The sequence below is a fragment of the Stegodyphus dumicola genome, chromosome 9, assembly GCF_044657685.1.
Source record: "Stegodyphus dumicola isolate Sdum_Otavi_A_Nest chromosome 9, ASM4465768v1".
Classification (NCBI taxonomy): Eukaryota; Metazoa; Arthropoda; class Arachnida; order Araneae; family Eresidae; genus Stegodyphus; species Stegodyphus dumicola.
In genome coordinates this window covers 149,304,268-149,321,105 of record NC_140776.1, presented here as the reverse complement: position 1 = coordinate 149,321,105, position 16,838 = coordinate 149,304,268, and the positions used below count along the sequence as shown (strand labels likewise).

At 34.0% G+C, this 16,838-nt stretch overlaps 1 long non-coding RNA gene and 1 other non-coding gene across 2 annotated transcripts in view; both read right to left on the bottom strand.

Annotated features, from left to right (window-relative positions):
- Positions 1-16,838, bottom strand: part of LOC118205303 (uncharacterized) — a 473,901-nt gene that overhangs the window by 246,884 nt on the left and 210,179 nt on the right. The window lies entirely within an intron of this gene.
- Positions 16,285-16,358, bottom strand: TRNAT-AGU (transfer RNA threonine (anticodon AGU)). Its single transcript has one exon. It is a non-coding gene; the product is annotated as a tRNA-Thr (tRNA).

The following is a 16,838-nucleotide window of genomic DNA, read 5'->3' as shown; positions in this document are numbered from 1 at the left end:
TTGCAGCTTCTAAGGGCAGAATCATCCGCTACTTTATTTTAATCAGACATTAAGGATATACCCCTTGTCTGAGTTTTCTATCATAATTCTACAAAATTTTTCCCTTTTTTGAGCCGCGTTGTTTCATTTATAAGCCGAAAACAGCGCGGCAATAATTTAAAAACAAACACAGCGGAGCAGAATTCAAGCTAAAAGGAAGTTTAACCGCAACTAGTTATTTCTAAATTTCTTCGTCGCATTCAGCCGTCAATCTCTCTTTACTGGAATTCACTTTGAGACATTTTTATCGTCTGTGTTTGTTGCTGATGACCATACTTTCGGGGAAAGCTAGGGAGGAGGAAGCGAACCATAAAAAGATGCTACAAATGCTCCAAGCAGTTGCTTCGAGCAACTTTCCAATCCAAAAACATTGCAACGCACTTCGAATAAACGATAGCCGAGGGAGGAAGAAATCCCCGAAAATGGCATCGAGAACGTGACACCATCAACAATGATACAAGCTTTTTCCCCTTTGCAGCTTTCGGTTTTGAAAAATCCCTAGAAAATATCGTAACATCTTCAGTCAAAGTAAAAGCATATGGATGATCAAAGAAGGCGAGAGGGTTATAAAAGAAGAAAGAGTTACAACTCGCATTACGCAGTAGCAAAAATAAGATATTGAAAAATTTGATTTTACTTGGCTATCATTCGATTTTACCTTTTATGTGTCGCAACATACTTTCTAAATGATGAATAAACTACAGATTGCTATAAAGTGTTTACATATATAATTATGAATTAAGGGGTCAGGTAAGTTTAAATACATCCAATTTTTTTTTCCTTTCTCTCGTTTTAAAATTCGACTTGATGCAAGCATTTTAAAACAAACCCCAGGCGAAAATTCTTACGCAATCAACTCGCGCAATATATGGCGATTTTTTGTAGATAAAAAGGTAAGTTACTTATTCGGTGCAAGTTGGTGGTTTCCGATAATGGGTTGTTAGAAAGATTTACAAATTATCAATATTTAACGTAATAAGAAAACAAGTATATTTCATATAATATATAATAAACTAAAACCAGGACTATAATAGAGATATTATAGCACTGGTTAAATTACAGTACTGATTTCGTATATTGATAAGTCACAGACATTACCAATGTACGAAAAGAAATTACATTTTAGCAATTTAAAATGCAAATTTTAGTTATTAAATAAGGCGTGCGTGATATATTTGTAGACATTAAGTTACTTTGAAGCATGACACATAAAAAATGAGCAATGCCCTCTCCGTGACTCGAACCATGGACCTCTCGAATACGCACCGAGTGTGCTGACCATAACACCACGAATGCATGCTAAGAAAGCGAGAGAAATACCTTACATACTTCCACTTTTAAAGAGCGATTGGATACTAGGGGACCCAGTCGCCAAATCCTGGTGGTGGAGAATCATCATCCACCACCTTTTGTTTTTAGTTCGGGCGCCACTGTAGAGATATTAGGTTATTTTGAAGCATGAAACATGAAAAATGAGCAAAGCCTTTGTCGGGACTCGAACGACGGAGCTTTGGAATACGCACGGAGTGTGCTGGCCATTACACCACGAAGACATGCTAAGAAGGCGGGAGAAATACCTTACACATTAAGGAAATAAAAAAAATTACATTCGTCCCAAATCTTCCTATAATTTTTTTTGCGCTATTTTACTCCTTAAGTACACAGCGATCTGTTTCGTTTAAAAAGATATCGGAGAATTACAGAAACTGGGCATTGCGCACACTTCGGCAACACCGGCTTGTTATTCTTTTTAGGGAGTTTACAGAAAAATTATGTACTCCTGCAGAAATTTTACAGGATTTTTCTACATTGCTGTCGAATTCCACAAGCACATATTTTAAAATTGAGCTGAAGACAAAAAAGTTCACGATTTATCCATTAATAACATTGGAAATTGAAATACAACAAGAAGAACGCATATGAAGATGCCGACGTCGATTGTCAGAAATATTGTTATCAGCATGGTTTTCTGAAGAATGGTAATGCGCGTGGTTGCCAGGTTTGGCAAATTCTGAAAACTTCGCGACTTTTACTAAAGTAGTTGAGATAATACGTAAGTACCTTTTACTTTTTATTTTATTTATTTAAATTATTTTAATATCTGACAAATGAACTAAAACTACAAATACAATACCAAGGCTATCGAAATATATATGCAGAACTTTCCAATCATAAAAGAGCTAGTTACAGAAGTACTGAGCTTAAATGTGTTCCATTTCTAGCATATTTTGACAAAAAAAGTTTCTTGATCCTTCAGGTTTAACATAAAAACACTGTTGCAATAGTTGTTGGTTACACAGCAAGACTTACATAAATAATACTTTAAAAAACCCGAGCATAGCAAATAACTAAGAAAGATAACCAAAAACTATTCGCAAATAAAATTAATGGTAATTTCAAATATCACGACGAAATATTTTTCCTACAATTTAGATATTTTATCCTTCTAATAATGTTGTATGCTACATGAAATTTTTATTTTACGTTTCAAAGCTCAGATCTCAAAATTCAGAAAAAAGCTGCATGTAAAATTTAAAATTTCCAAACACAATAAAATTTAAAAGTAAAAAGAAAATGAACGTTATCTAAATAAATTATTTTTATTCAGAATAAACTGCATAATATAATTTCAAATATGTTACACATTGCATAAAACGTAATAAAAATATCTTCTTTTTTAGTCCAAAGGAGCTTTGTCCCTGAAGGACTATTGTTTTCGTTTTGCAATTTTGCATTGAATCACTATAAATATCCGTTTCACTTTTCAAATTGTTGCCACCCAATGTTAGAGTCCTGCATTATATTTGAAGAAATTAAATAATGAAAAAGCTGCATAAATCTATGTCTATTTCTCGCATTGTGATAAAACAACGGTACATAGAGCCACCGAATTTTGAATGACGTAATCCTCCTACGAATATGGGCATGTGGAAGACCCGATTTGAAATTTGGGTTTGTTTTATGATCTATTTCATATTTTGTAAAACTTTAACGAATTTTTTAGTAACAAAATCAACGATTTAAAAGCGAAATCGTTTTAAAACGATTTAAAAGCGAACAATGGTAACACTCTACGAGGAGAAAAAAATCCTTTTTATGTCCAGCGCCGCAGAACTGTGTATCGAAAATTTTAAAGATAGGCTCATTTTAAAATTATTTTGCGACATTGCTATTGAACTGAATTTTATAGTTTAAGTGCAAAGAACATGATATTTAATAAATAAAGGTAACACACAAAACGTTAAAAAAACGCCTCTTTGGACGTAATTTAAAATCTGAAACCTTTCAGATTTTTATTCGGGGGGGGGGTTGTATTTTATTGTTGTTGTTGTTTCTGCATAATATTTAGCTGTGCTTGATGCTGTTTTTGTTTCTTTAATATTTTCTAGTAATTTAGGATTATATTTGGCACCTTTTTTACTAAAAAACTTGTCACAGTAGCATTTGATAAAATATTTTTCCAATCACTTACTACGTAAATGCACAAATGATTTAGGTTACGAATTTCTTTGTTACGAAAAAAAAAAGATATTTATAAACAGACTTTATAGAAAAAACTTTCTAAATAACCCAACTGTAATTTTGCAGGGAAATAAAGATATTCCCGTGCTATTGGTCTCTGACGATTAGCATATTGGGTCTGTATGTTCAATATCTAGGGTTTGATTTTAGCACTGGTTATTTTCAAATTTTTTAACTCAATTTCACAGTGCCATTTTCACCGTGCAGTGATTTCATTAGTATAAAATACACTACAATACACTGCGAAACAAAAGAATACACAATAACAAGACATTGATGCGCTACGTTATAAAGCAATAGTCACTCACTTATTCACTCAGTGATGTAATCACCATTTTTGTCAATGATCGCCTGCCAGCGTTCAGTGCCTTTTCTGTAGAATTTATGGGGTCCACCATCAACCGAACGGTAAAGACACTGAATACTGGTAGGTCGGTCGAGGTTCGAATCCCGCGAACGGGCTGGCTGCATGGGCGTTTTCGTGGTTTTCCCCATGTGTAACGTGTATACGAGCCAGTTTCCCTTAGAAAGTCCTCCACGAAGACATCCCTCCCTCTGGGCAGATAGCCCTCGTGTGCTTTGCGATGGTTAAATAATCCAATACAATCTGTAGAATTTATGTGGTTTCGAATCGAAGAAATGTGTTAGTTACCTAAGAGAAGCTTCACCATGAAACTCTCGTCCTTGAATCTTGCTAGAGAGAGACCGGAAAAGATGGTACGCAGAAGGGGCGATAAATGTGTCCGAGGTGTTCATTTTTCTGTACTTGACATTCATACCGATTAGCTTCGAAAATGGACAAAACGAGCTGTTAACAACATACAAGTTCTTGTTCGCAATAATCAAAGTCCAAACTGAAGAAAAATAATTGAATAACGCAAAGCGGGGCCTTTACAATGCAGTATTGCCTTTACAATGCAGCGGGGCCTTTACAATGCAGTATTGCCAACCGAATAATGAATGGCACGGACTTACGCACCGAACCCAACGTAATATTATGCAAGGATACAGAACGAGGTTAAAGTTATACAAATGCAGATCACATTACGGTAGTACACAGCGATAAATTCATACAGAAATTCAATACACTAAACACTAAATAAGGATATTAATACAGCTATGTTTATAAGGTATTTCTCACGCTTTCCTAGCGTGCCTTCGTGGTGTACTGGTTCTGCACGCTAGGCCGGTATTCCAAAGGTCCGTGGTTCGATTTCCGGCGAAGGGGATTGCTAATTTTGCATCTTGCCTGCTTCTAAAAAAATACGCAATGTTTCTATAGTGGCGCCCGAATTAAAAGGGTTGTGGATGATGACTCTCGACACCCAGGATTTGGCGATTGGGTTTCCTAAAACCCCAGTCGCCCTTTAAAAGAGGGAGTATGTAAGGTATTTCTTCCATTTTGTGACGTCGGCAGTTACCGAATTGACGTCTGACTCTCCTTCTGAAGACTCATCGATAAGTAAACAGGATGCTTGTGATGAGGAGGATGTATAAGGGGTGGAAAAAAACTGGCATGTTAATTTGGCCAGCATCATAAATTTATGAAGTTTCTTTATTAAGAAAATACAAGTGTCTAAACTTGTCTGAAGAGGTTTTTTTTTTTCGTAGTAAATAAGAATTATAACCCTGAATCCCATGGTGCACAGCAGATTTTACTTGAACCAACCTCTCAGAATCTGGGTCATGATTTTCCAAAATGTGAGGTCTTCAAACTTATTAAACGAGGCAGGCTCTTCTTCCTTCTCTCTCTGTTGTTCTTCGAGTTGAGTTGCAACAGGTCTTCAGCTCAAAAGCTCTCCGAAGTCCACCTCTTGCAAGATTGTCGACCAGACTCACAAGGATTTTCTTCTTTTCATCGTCTTGAATAGAACAATGATAGTCATGAATAAGAAACGGGCACATAGTTTTTCAAGCACTGTTCATATTTACATCAGCGGGTATATATATATGTATAGCTATGTATAGCGGGTATAATATACTTTTTAAATTGTTGTTTCTGATACGTTCCATTTGTTTATTTTCTTCTCGACTCTGAATAAATTTTATTCTTAGAAAGTAAGTTTTTCCGTAGCTGCGACAGTTCATAAAGAAGACAGCATCTGTACTTTGATAATAATCATATATTTCTTTAATATTTTGAATTATAATATAAAATATAGTTGTCGCAAAAATATTAAAAGATAATTTTTTAACTTTTGTAGCAGTTCTAATTTTTCAACTTATTAGAAATCCCGTGCAAAAAAATTCAAAATATTTCTATAACTACTTATTAGTTCAGCATTGAAGTAATAAACTATTCATCTTCAGTCCCTGAGAGCACTCGAGCTTAGAGTTTTCCCCAATAAGCAATAACTTGCAGGAGGCAATCCATTTCTGAAGTGTTTGGGAAAAACGCAATACATTTATTTTATTCACTGCCTTCTTTGAATGCGACTGAAATATGGGCTTCATACGAAATGATATGTAGCTAGCGGTATACAGTTTGTTGTTCCGTGGGCATCATAAGTTTTCTTCCGAACAAAATTTCTGAATGCAATCAGAAGTCTGAATTTACGGCTCTTCAAATCTTGCAGCATATACATTTCTTATCGTTATCCATATTTTCAGACTTGATCTCATGCTTTCATTATTTTGTATCTTAAATAAAATTAATTTTAACCAGCTTAAACAATGGCCCAGCAGCCTGCCTGCTTAATACCACAAATCCCAAACAAAATGCAGTTTTGTAATTACGAGGTAATAACTCAGAAGAAATTCTTAATTGGAAATCATTTATTGACCCATGCAAAACATTAGGATTGATATCTTATTGCAAGTACTTGCCAGTACCCCATATGAGACGTGTGGTCATCATTTCCATAATTTGCATTATTACCTCTATGCGGTCAGCAATGGTACTAGCACGTATTTAGAATTAGAAACCTGTAAAGGTCGCCAAAAAGTAACCGTAAAGTAGAGAAATGTAATTTTGAAGGTACAATAATTGGTTCTTTGGACCTTTGGCAGTGTCCCTCAATAATATATCTTCCGTTTAGTCTTCCGTCACTACAGTCATCTTTGTTTCTACGACATAAATGCATGTCCATTCCATCGACTGCCTTTTTTTCACAGGCTCGAGATAAAACAGCCAAGTTTCATCAAACGTGATAATTCTAAAATTATTCTGAAGACTTTGCAGAAATGTTCCTTCTGTTTTACACCACAACCCTCATCAATAGAAGTGACAAGAACCTCAACAGCATCACGTTACCAGCATATATCCGTATCATCAAGAGCCGTGTGTGCCCAGCCGCGGGTCCAGTAGCCAAATATTTGTACCGTAGTCGTTGGATTAAAGTTTCAACATAGATCGTTTCGCCATCCTTTGTGTTCCATGGACAAGGTATGGCGAAACGTTGATGTATCTGTCTTAGATTAGTTCCTCAATGACTGATGCATGTTCATCGGTTGTGACGGTTGACGGTCTACCTCACCGTGGCTGGTCGTAGGTGTTGCAATACCTCTGAAAATATTAATACACAACTTCTGAGAGCATCAAAACTTCTGAAACTGAAGTCTTTGAAAGCATCCCCGAAAGCAATACCCCTGAAACCGAAATTTTTGAAAGCATTAATACAAATTACTTGATTCCTTGCGTTGCCTCCATACACTGTCAATAGTTTACTGTGAATCGACTTTGCTGAGTTATTTCTAGATATGTAGAGGAATTCGATCACTGCACGTTGGACGTTGGCGTAGTAAAATCTCACATTAATCGTCCATGATTATTTAACAATTGTAGCAACAAGAAGAAAAATTAAGTATACATTAAGCAGTAAAGTACAAATGCTTCTACCCACAAAATTTCTACCTCTGAATTAACATTTTTCTTAAACTTGCAGATATTAAGATTTCCTAACTTAACTTTTCTATGAATAACAGCACGAGCGCAAAGTTGAGGACTTCCTGATAAGCATTCAATGAGTGTAGTTTGATTACATGCGTCAATATGAAAAGCTAGATGTAGAAAGATAAAGTGAATGGAAGAAAAAGGTTGTGGAAATAAAATTTTCTATCTCATCACTGTTGTCTGTAGCTAATAATAATTAATTGAGACAATTTCCTTTCGTACAATAGAGATTTTCTGGATGAGGTTTTGTATTTGATGACTTCCCTCATAAAAAGACTTTCTCCAATTACCGATGACTCAAATAATAAAACATTAAATTCGATAATCTAGAACACATCAGTTTCGCACAGCTAAAAACAACATAATATCTGTCAATTCAGTATGTCTGTTAGTAAACTCAATACACGAAGACTAATTTCATTTGTTCTAATTATGAGAAAGAGGTTCTTATTTTAATTTAATGATTAAATAACAGAATTAGAAGTGAAAGTAAATACAAGAAATAATCAGCAGTACCAACTGTCTTCACTTTAGTTTTAGCTGAACAATCGATACACTTTCATACTTGAAAATTATTTTCTCTTAACCAATCCCATGGATTAATTAGTTACATATTCATGATGAAACACTTTTCAGCAGTGCTACAGCGCAGATAAACTAGTAACCAAATTCTCTTCGCTGTCGACCCTTTTAACTTAAAGGCAAGTTATTTTGATTATATGTGTAGACATCACAGCATTTACGGAAAGTTGGTTTTTTACGCAAAGATGCTTTAAATTCGATATTAGTGTTAATATTCTAAAGCATGCATCGTAGTTCTTTTTTTTCCAATCGGTTAAACACAAACTAACATTCCAAATCTTTTTTACTCCGTACATTTTGAAGTGTTTTAGTTCTTTTATCTCGGCAAGTTGCAAATTACCTATTTCATTTTAATAAGATCTGGCGTAATTTATCCGAAAAAAGCACACTGCGGAAAAAACAAGGGACAGTTCTATATCTCCCCTTCTGCTGGGCCGATTGACGGAATTCAATTTGAGTTTTTCATCTCTCGAAAGCGTGACTTATAAGTATATGCATAAGATTTATATATAGCGCTGTTCTAATATAGGTATTTTGACACAAAATCGAACTTTTTCTGAAATGACATGCCGATTCTTTTCCGTATTTCGATTCTACAACTCAAATTAAGTCTAAATATTAAAGTTTGAAAAATTTGGTGTGAAATTTACAGAGAAATTAAAAAATGTATCTTGGCGTATTTTTTTCAGTTCGCGCCAAGAATTATTAATTCACTTGGCAAACTTCTTAATTTATATCAATTATCTATCTTCTTAATTTATAGCAATTATTTATTTATAGCAATCTTCTTAATTTAAAGCATTTTTTTTCTTTTTGTTTGTAAAGGAGTGGGGAAATATCATCATTCATTATTTCAAATAATTTTAATAAAGTGTGTAAACCACATTTGGCATTATTATCGCCAAATTTCAAAGCTCGCCAATATGTAAATTCACGTATATCTTAGGGAATTTTGAATAAAAACTTTTTTGTAGATATGCTTAGAAATGCATCTATAAGATGATAGTAAAAAGTTTTTCGAAAAATTTATAAAAATTATTCAAAAAATACAAATTTATAAAAGAAGTCATAAAAAATGGGTGAATTTTATTTGGAATGAATCTAAATTAATAATTTCGCTGAAATTAATAAAATTTTAAAATGAGTCAACGAAAAAATTTGTTTAAACGGAGAAGAAAGCAAGCATCTGTTTAGATAAGTGAAGAAAAAAGAAAGAATGAGCAAATAAGTTGCGCAAAGAACGAGAAAAACGCTGCTATGAAAAGAAAAATGCATAAGAATTTCATCATCACAGACTGTTTTCAAACAAATGAAGGAGCCACAACAAGGAAGTTCATTACGATTGACAACGACGGTGAAATTGCATCATTTATTATAACTAACTTTTCGACTTCGAAGTTCGGTTGCACATAATAACTATCTGATAACAGAATGAAGTTATGAGGATCTTATAACATAATAAAGTAGTCCGATCTTATCATGATGTCTGGGACTTCGCTCTTTGAAGATGAACTTATTCAGGTGAAGAATTTCGAACTGAAAGTGTTTGTGAACAAACACTATACAGTAAGACCCCGCTTAACGCTGTTTCGTTTAGCGCTGTTTCGGTTTAGCGCTCTTTTATTTCAACCCGGGGATTCCACGAAATCGCTCGCAGCATACGGGGATTCCCCGAAATATTATGCAGCGATAGGTTTAAAATACATATCCGAAAGAGTGTACTTGTATTTCTTGTTTGGTGCGGTATTGTACAGACATATTTTGAAGGGGTAAATAAGGAAGATGTCGAAGAAATAATTCAAGAAGCAGCGGCTAGTCTTTCTAATCATGAGCTCAAGGAATTAACTGAACAAGAAGAAAACAAAATTGTTGACAGCAGTGATTCAGAAGAAGAGCAAAAAGAACTTTCGATGGCGTTTGTAAAAAGGAGTTTGTCTACCATAACTGAAATAATGGATCAATTCATTGAAAATGATCCGAATTTTGACAGGAGCTCAAAAGTAAGGCGTGGTGTTAGAGATGCTCTATCCGTTTATGAAGAACTTTTAAGAGAACAACGCAAAAGAAAAAGGCAAACAACATTAGATGCTTTTGTCACAAAAAGGCAGAACACTGAAAACGCGGAAGGCTAACTAAATATGTCTGACTTAGAATTTTATTTGTTTTTTTTTTAAGAATATTCGTTTTGTTATTTATATTTTGTTTTTATTTTTGCAAGAAATAATAATGTGGTATTAATTTGGGTTTTAAGAAATAAATGTTTGGTTTTATTTTTATTAAAAAAACATACTTTTTAAATTTAATACCTAACCAATTTCCTAGCCATCTTACCCTAACCCCAATATTTACATGTAAAGATAGCCTCGTTTAGCGCTGTTTCGCATTACGCTCTACTTTGATGGAACGTATCCCCCGCGTTAAGCGGGGTCTTACTGTATTGAAAAGTCGTTCTGAAGACAGATAACGAAAAGCCAATGGTTCGGCTATCTACCGCTACATTATTGCTGACTGTAATAGAATTTAGTTTACTTTAAACCGTAGAAAAAATAGGGACCATTGATGGTGGATATTACAATTAATGGATAGTCGCGTTTCATACTGACATCTGTATACATTCATTCGTCAGTTCATTCAGCCGATTTAAACTCGTTTCTCTTTATTGTGCTTATGAGATACTCAGAGTTAAGTTTGTTCATTGATGAAGAGTTAAATATGAATATAGGCGTATCGATTACTGTGATGGAAGATTTTAATGTAGACGCGAAAGTAAAAAAATAAAAAGGCATTTAATTTCCTAAAAACAATGCTTTAATGAGAACATGTTACCTTCGAATTATCCAAGTACACTTGGCAAATTATATTAAATTATTTTTTTAGCTTCTCGCATCATCATCTTATGTTGAATAAAACAGATACGAATAGAAATTGTATACAAACATAAATAAATATTATTTAAATTTTGCAGAAGAAATTTTTATCTTAAAACAAAAGAAAAGAAATATCGAAGCACGAAAGGAATAGTCTACGCATTATGCCACTTGGAACAGACAGCCTCCCGTCAGTGTTTTAGTTGAATGTTGAGATGATTGTTTTCGATTTTTCCCTTAATTAAGAAATTAAAAATTTTACTGTTTGAACCATCGGATTCGCGAAAAAGTCTTTCAATGAAGTTTGTACCCAATTTTTAACATGATTTACAAATTTCTACCGATTTTTTCGAAAACCGCGTAATTTTTTTACTTTCCATTGTATATGCATTGTTTTAAAATTCTAATATCTAAAATATACCTATTGTAGACTATTAAAATTTCACAGATTATAAAACGAATTCTTCCTCCTTTTTTAAAATAATGATAAAAAATACTACCGCCCAACCGGGAAAAAGGTTAGCGACGCGAACTGCCGTGCAAAGAGCCCGGTTTCGAATCCTGGAGAAGGTATGGATGTTTGTAAATGTATAGTGTATGTGCGGCATGGGGTCACTCTAAATATACAGCGAGCCGAAAGTACTCTACAGAGGCTGATGGCAGGGGTAGACGGGTGGGAGATTCTCGGGCCCGCCCCCTCCGAGGTGCTCCACAACAAAATTGGGGGCGGAAATTAGCAAAGTCGTACCGTCACTTGTATGGTGCTCAAGGGTGTTGCCAACGACAGACACAATCTTGCACTCCTTGCCACCATGAATTTCGTGGAATTGTTCTGATATTACTGGCAGTTACAACAACAAAAACATCATAAAAATATTAATTAAGTAATTTTTCGAAATTCCCTTTAGAAATATGCTTCAGTATGAGTTAACCCAGAATAAAAAATTCACGTTTTAACTTAAACATCACGTGTTTTGGAAACATAGTTTTTGGATACGGCGTTATTTATCCATCACACAACTGTTTTTCTATGCAGATTTCTGGAATATATGTATTTTATTTTATATATTTTATCGCTCCCTTCTTTGCTAGAAATCATTATTTGCAAAGAATTTAGACAAGATATACTGCAGAAAAATTACCTGCAATTTTATAAATGATTTTTTAAATACAGAGTTTTAATTTAATACTCATTTGGTTTTATATAATCTCATTTTGTCTTTCCATATTTGCTATGCAAAACAACAAAGTTTCACTAGCTGGAATTTAAAAATCTTTCACTGTGAAGTTTGCCATGCTTCATAAATTTTCCCCCCTATTTTCTAAGTTTCTGCAGTCATTCATCGAAAGAAGAAACAATGAACTATGACCCCATGGAGTCTCAAACTACGAGCCTCGCGAATGTTAGCCGGTAGTGCTTCCAACTACAATGCGAAGAAGGAAGAAAATACAACCAATCATGTCTCTGTTGTAAAAGTTTTACGGTTAAAAATCCGAACTATTTGCCTTCTATTAAAATAAGAATGATAAAAAGAAACTCAAACAGGCGATTTTCTAGAATTTTTTAAACTAAATGCTAGCGTGGCTAGCTCTCGTTCTACCATGTCGAACTCGTTAGGCGGCTAAATGCATGTCAGACCGAAGCAAGGCTAACTGAGAAGAAGATGCTAGTCACAGTAAAGCTTATATAAGGTTGTGAAGTTTCATTATGTTAATCTAACCAATTTTAATCATTTAGATCTTTACTGTCGCTTCTCCTTTCCGTTTCATTACCAGAATGCAAATCAGTTTGAGAGTACTTAAGGCAAGGTTTTCGGATAAGGAAGAGCGTGCTTTTGCTTCTCGAGGCCAAGTTACTAGGTTTAGCCACTTCCGATAAGATTTAATTATTAGGCTTTGCGTTATAGTTGCCATAATATTAAATTTCCATATTTATATGCCATGTTTCACCGATGAGACGTTTTTGCGCCAACTTTGCATTAAATAAATATGAGTAGCCTTCGTCTACTGGCTTAGTTTTAAATTTGGAAATTACTGTTATTTTAAGTTACGTCGCCACAAATGGTTGGTTGATCTTGCCAAGCACAAGATGTGAATTCTTTTCACTCTCAAATCTTTGTCGTTACCTTCAGATGCAGCGACAATTCGCTGCAAGTCTTTTAGCAGTCTGGGATCAGCTCATGCTAGGAAAGAATATCAAACTCTGTAAGGTTATCGATGAATTGATTTTAATATATTTTTTATTAATTTATTTATTTACTTTAATTTCAACTCTTCGTGTTCCTCAAAGTACACCATGAGGATTGCACAGGTAAGATATAGCACTAACAAAATAAATAAACAAATGTACAACAGCGCAGCAATTGGGGAAATTAAAAAAAAATAAAAATAAGAAGAAAATGTTTTTAATATATTGAAACCGTAAAGTATAAATATGAAGCAATGTAATACGCAATCAATACGACGGCTTTAGATAGTTAATCCTGGAATTTGATATCATTCAGGATTGCTATTAAAAACTATCTAGTTTCTTCTTGAAAATTCGTAGAAAAATCATTGTATTAGTCTCAAGAGCACATTAAATGTGCTTGTTATTAGCTCATTAAGTATAGCACTCAAAAGATTTCGAAGCTGTGTCTACTTACAAAGCAAAATGAGCATGAAGTTGGGAGTAATTGTGCATTTAAAGATGTCTGACAGAAAACATTGTCTACACAGCTTCCTCTCAGTAAGGCGGGAGAAAAACAACACAACCCAACTCAGCTTAGCTTTTTCAGACTGTAATCCATGTCAACATTCGCGAAATCATTCACGTGTTTAGTTTGAAGACATGATTCTGGGAAAGAAATTCCTAATGGCTCAGTAATGGCTTCATATGCGGAAGATGCAGTGTTTAACTTCTCTTATTCACTAGACCGTGAGTTTTTCAATGGTCTGCCAACAACCCCCTGTTCGGTAATAAAACTTCTGTGCAACTACTTTCCTACAGGAAACATTAAATACAAGTTCTATGGAGTACAAGTTCTATGTCCCATGCTTCGTTATGAAAGCAGAAGCATGATTTGAGAAACAGAGGTGGATATTTATTGCATATGAGTAAAGATATTATGATAAATAAAATTCCTAATAGTTCTCAAATGTTCAAATCTTTGCTCTACATTCATTTGTATTCAAATTAGACTAAATTACATACAAATGCTTAAATGTAGTAAGAAAAACCTAAAACACCTAAAAAAACGTAAAAAGGCAAAAAAAAAAAAAAAAAAAAAATATTACATAAACTAAATGAATCCAAGAAGAAAATTCTAAAACAAGAATTAATGAATCAAATTTTTTACTCAAATCTGAAAAATTGTTCACTCGAATTATATAAAGCCTAACATATATATAACATATATATATATATATATATATATATATAACTAATTAAAGTAAAAAGAACAAACGAAATATATATTTATATATATAATCAATGGGATCTTGATTTCATCGATCAATTGCCAATTCATATTCGGCTACAGACCCCTATTAGACCCCTTGATCATCCTTAACCCTCTTTAAAATTTTGTCGGCCTGCAGGAAATCAATACGGACCCTGTCATGAATCCTTGTATTAAACTACATAAGAAAATAAAACGGATTTAATTTATGGAATCGTAGCTCTGAGCATTCGCCGTGTTACTCGAAAGGATGTCAACAATAATCGCATGAAAAGAATATTACACATTTTCCTGGAATAAAATCTGAAAAGCTAACGTAGGTTTAAGAATTATTTCAACTAAACCTTATCGTAAATAATATATTATAATACTTATTTCTTTGAAATTTATGAATATGAATATATTTACAGAATAGAAGACCTTTTCTGGGTTATTCCGTATTTTCTGATTATTTGTACGCGTCGTTTAGTACAGATAATCGAAGACTCAGTATGTTTAAAGTAACGGAATGTATGTTTAAAGTAACGGAATATAGTTAGAAAGCGTCACTCGAGAGTAGCAGTTTTGCTTTAAGTCATCGTGGAAGTGATTTGAGGAGTATTACAAATTTCTGGTTCTCTATCGTTAGGAAAGGAGTTCTCCCGTCAAGTAAAGTAGCAGAATTTATAAGTTTTAAGAGGTATATTTTTCCCAAACAAGTATTTGATAACAAATGCTTAAATTTCCTTTCCCTCTCTAAGGCATATTTAAATAAATAGTTTCGAGTTTATAATTTAACTTCGACATATGCGTTGGGAGCTAAATAGGAGCAATGTCCACTCTTGTAAAATCCAGTCAGCCAATTTCTGTCAATGGACTGCAAGTGATATTTTATTATTTCAAATACTTTGGCAGATTAATTCATTCGCCAATTTTTGAAGGTAACGAATTGCACCAATTTTCAAATATTTTGATTGTAAAGCTGAAAAAGGTTGTTCATTAAGTGAGCACAGGATTTTCACCATTGAAGTAATGAGAGACCTTTTTAAGGTGATCAATTTTGAAAGTCAACAGTATTTTTTAACATAAATAAGCATCAGCCCTCAGGATTAGTTCTCTAAAGTAACCATTCACCCCAAAATAGCAAAATCGTCCAACACCTTGCATGATCGCCTCAGGGAGGTTTTGATCTCTCCAGTTTTCAGAATTTTAATATTTCAAAAAGACTGGAGAATAAATAAATAACACGAGAATATTGTTTTTGTAATTTTGTATACTTCAAAAAAAATTCTGCCTTTCTTTCAATTATAATATAACAGAAAAAAGAGAAGCCAGAAAAAAAAATTAAACATCAAACTCTCAAGAAAAGAAATTCTAAGTAAAACTTCTGCAGAATAACATTCGATGTAGTAATTAGACATTAGTAGCGCTTACAATATATTTAGAGAATAATGAGTTCCATTTGTAATAAAATCTAAAATTTGCTGCTTCTGAAGTCTAACCCAAGCGATCTTTGTAAGTCGGCAGCTTCAACTAGCATTATGAAAAAACAAATTCACATGATTTCAGGTCAAGAGATCTGGAATTTATCAATATTTTCAATACTTCTTAATATTTATAAAACATGTTAAAAGATAATGTAAATCTAAATAAACATTGTAGAGACATTAGGTTAATTGGGAGCCAGAGAGATAAAAAATGAGCAAACGCATTCGCCGGGTATCGAACCACGGACCTCTGGAATACCGGCCCAGCGTGCAGAACCACTACACCACGGAGGCACGCTAGGAAAGCGGAAGAAATACCTTATACATTTCCCTTTTTAAAGGGCGACTGGGGTTTTAGAGGACCCAATCGCAAAATCCTGGGTGAGGAGAATCATCATCCACAACCCTTTTAGTTCGGGCACCATTGTAGAGACATTAAGATTTTTTGGAAGCAGACGAGATGAAAAATTAGCAAGCGCCTTCGCCGGGAATCGAACCGCGGACCTCTGGAATACTGGCCCAGCGTGCAAAACCACTACACCACGAAGGCAAGCGGGAGAAATACCTTATAACGTGTATGTATTTTTCGAGAATTGGAAAACAGTGGGGGGGTGAACTTCTAATAATGATAAAAGGTGCGCATGTGGCAAAAATGGATGGGAACTCCTGTGATAAGATAATAAGATTAACCTGTGATAAGACAAGACAGGATAAGAAATATACCTTAGGAAAGTAGGAAATGCACATATAACCATTAAAGATATACTTGAAATATTCAAATATGTCTGGGATTACACAAATTTGAACTGCAAAAAAAAAAATGGTTAAAGATTTTAAAACAAATTTGTATAATATACAAAAACATATCTCCTAAGAACATGTAGACATCATTACTGCTAGAAATAAAATAATCAGACTGACAAGTGTGTATTGTGGGAGCTCCCAGTAGTCCCGAGCTTTGGAATTAATGACGGCAGATACAATATAATAACAAGAAGAAAGAATACCACGAATGCCACGAAGGAGAAAG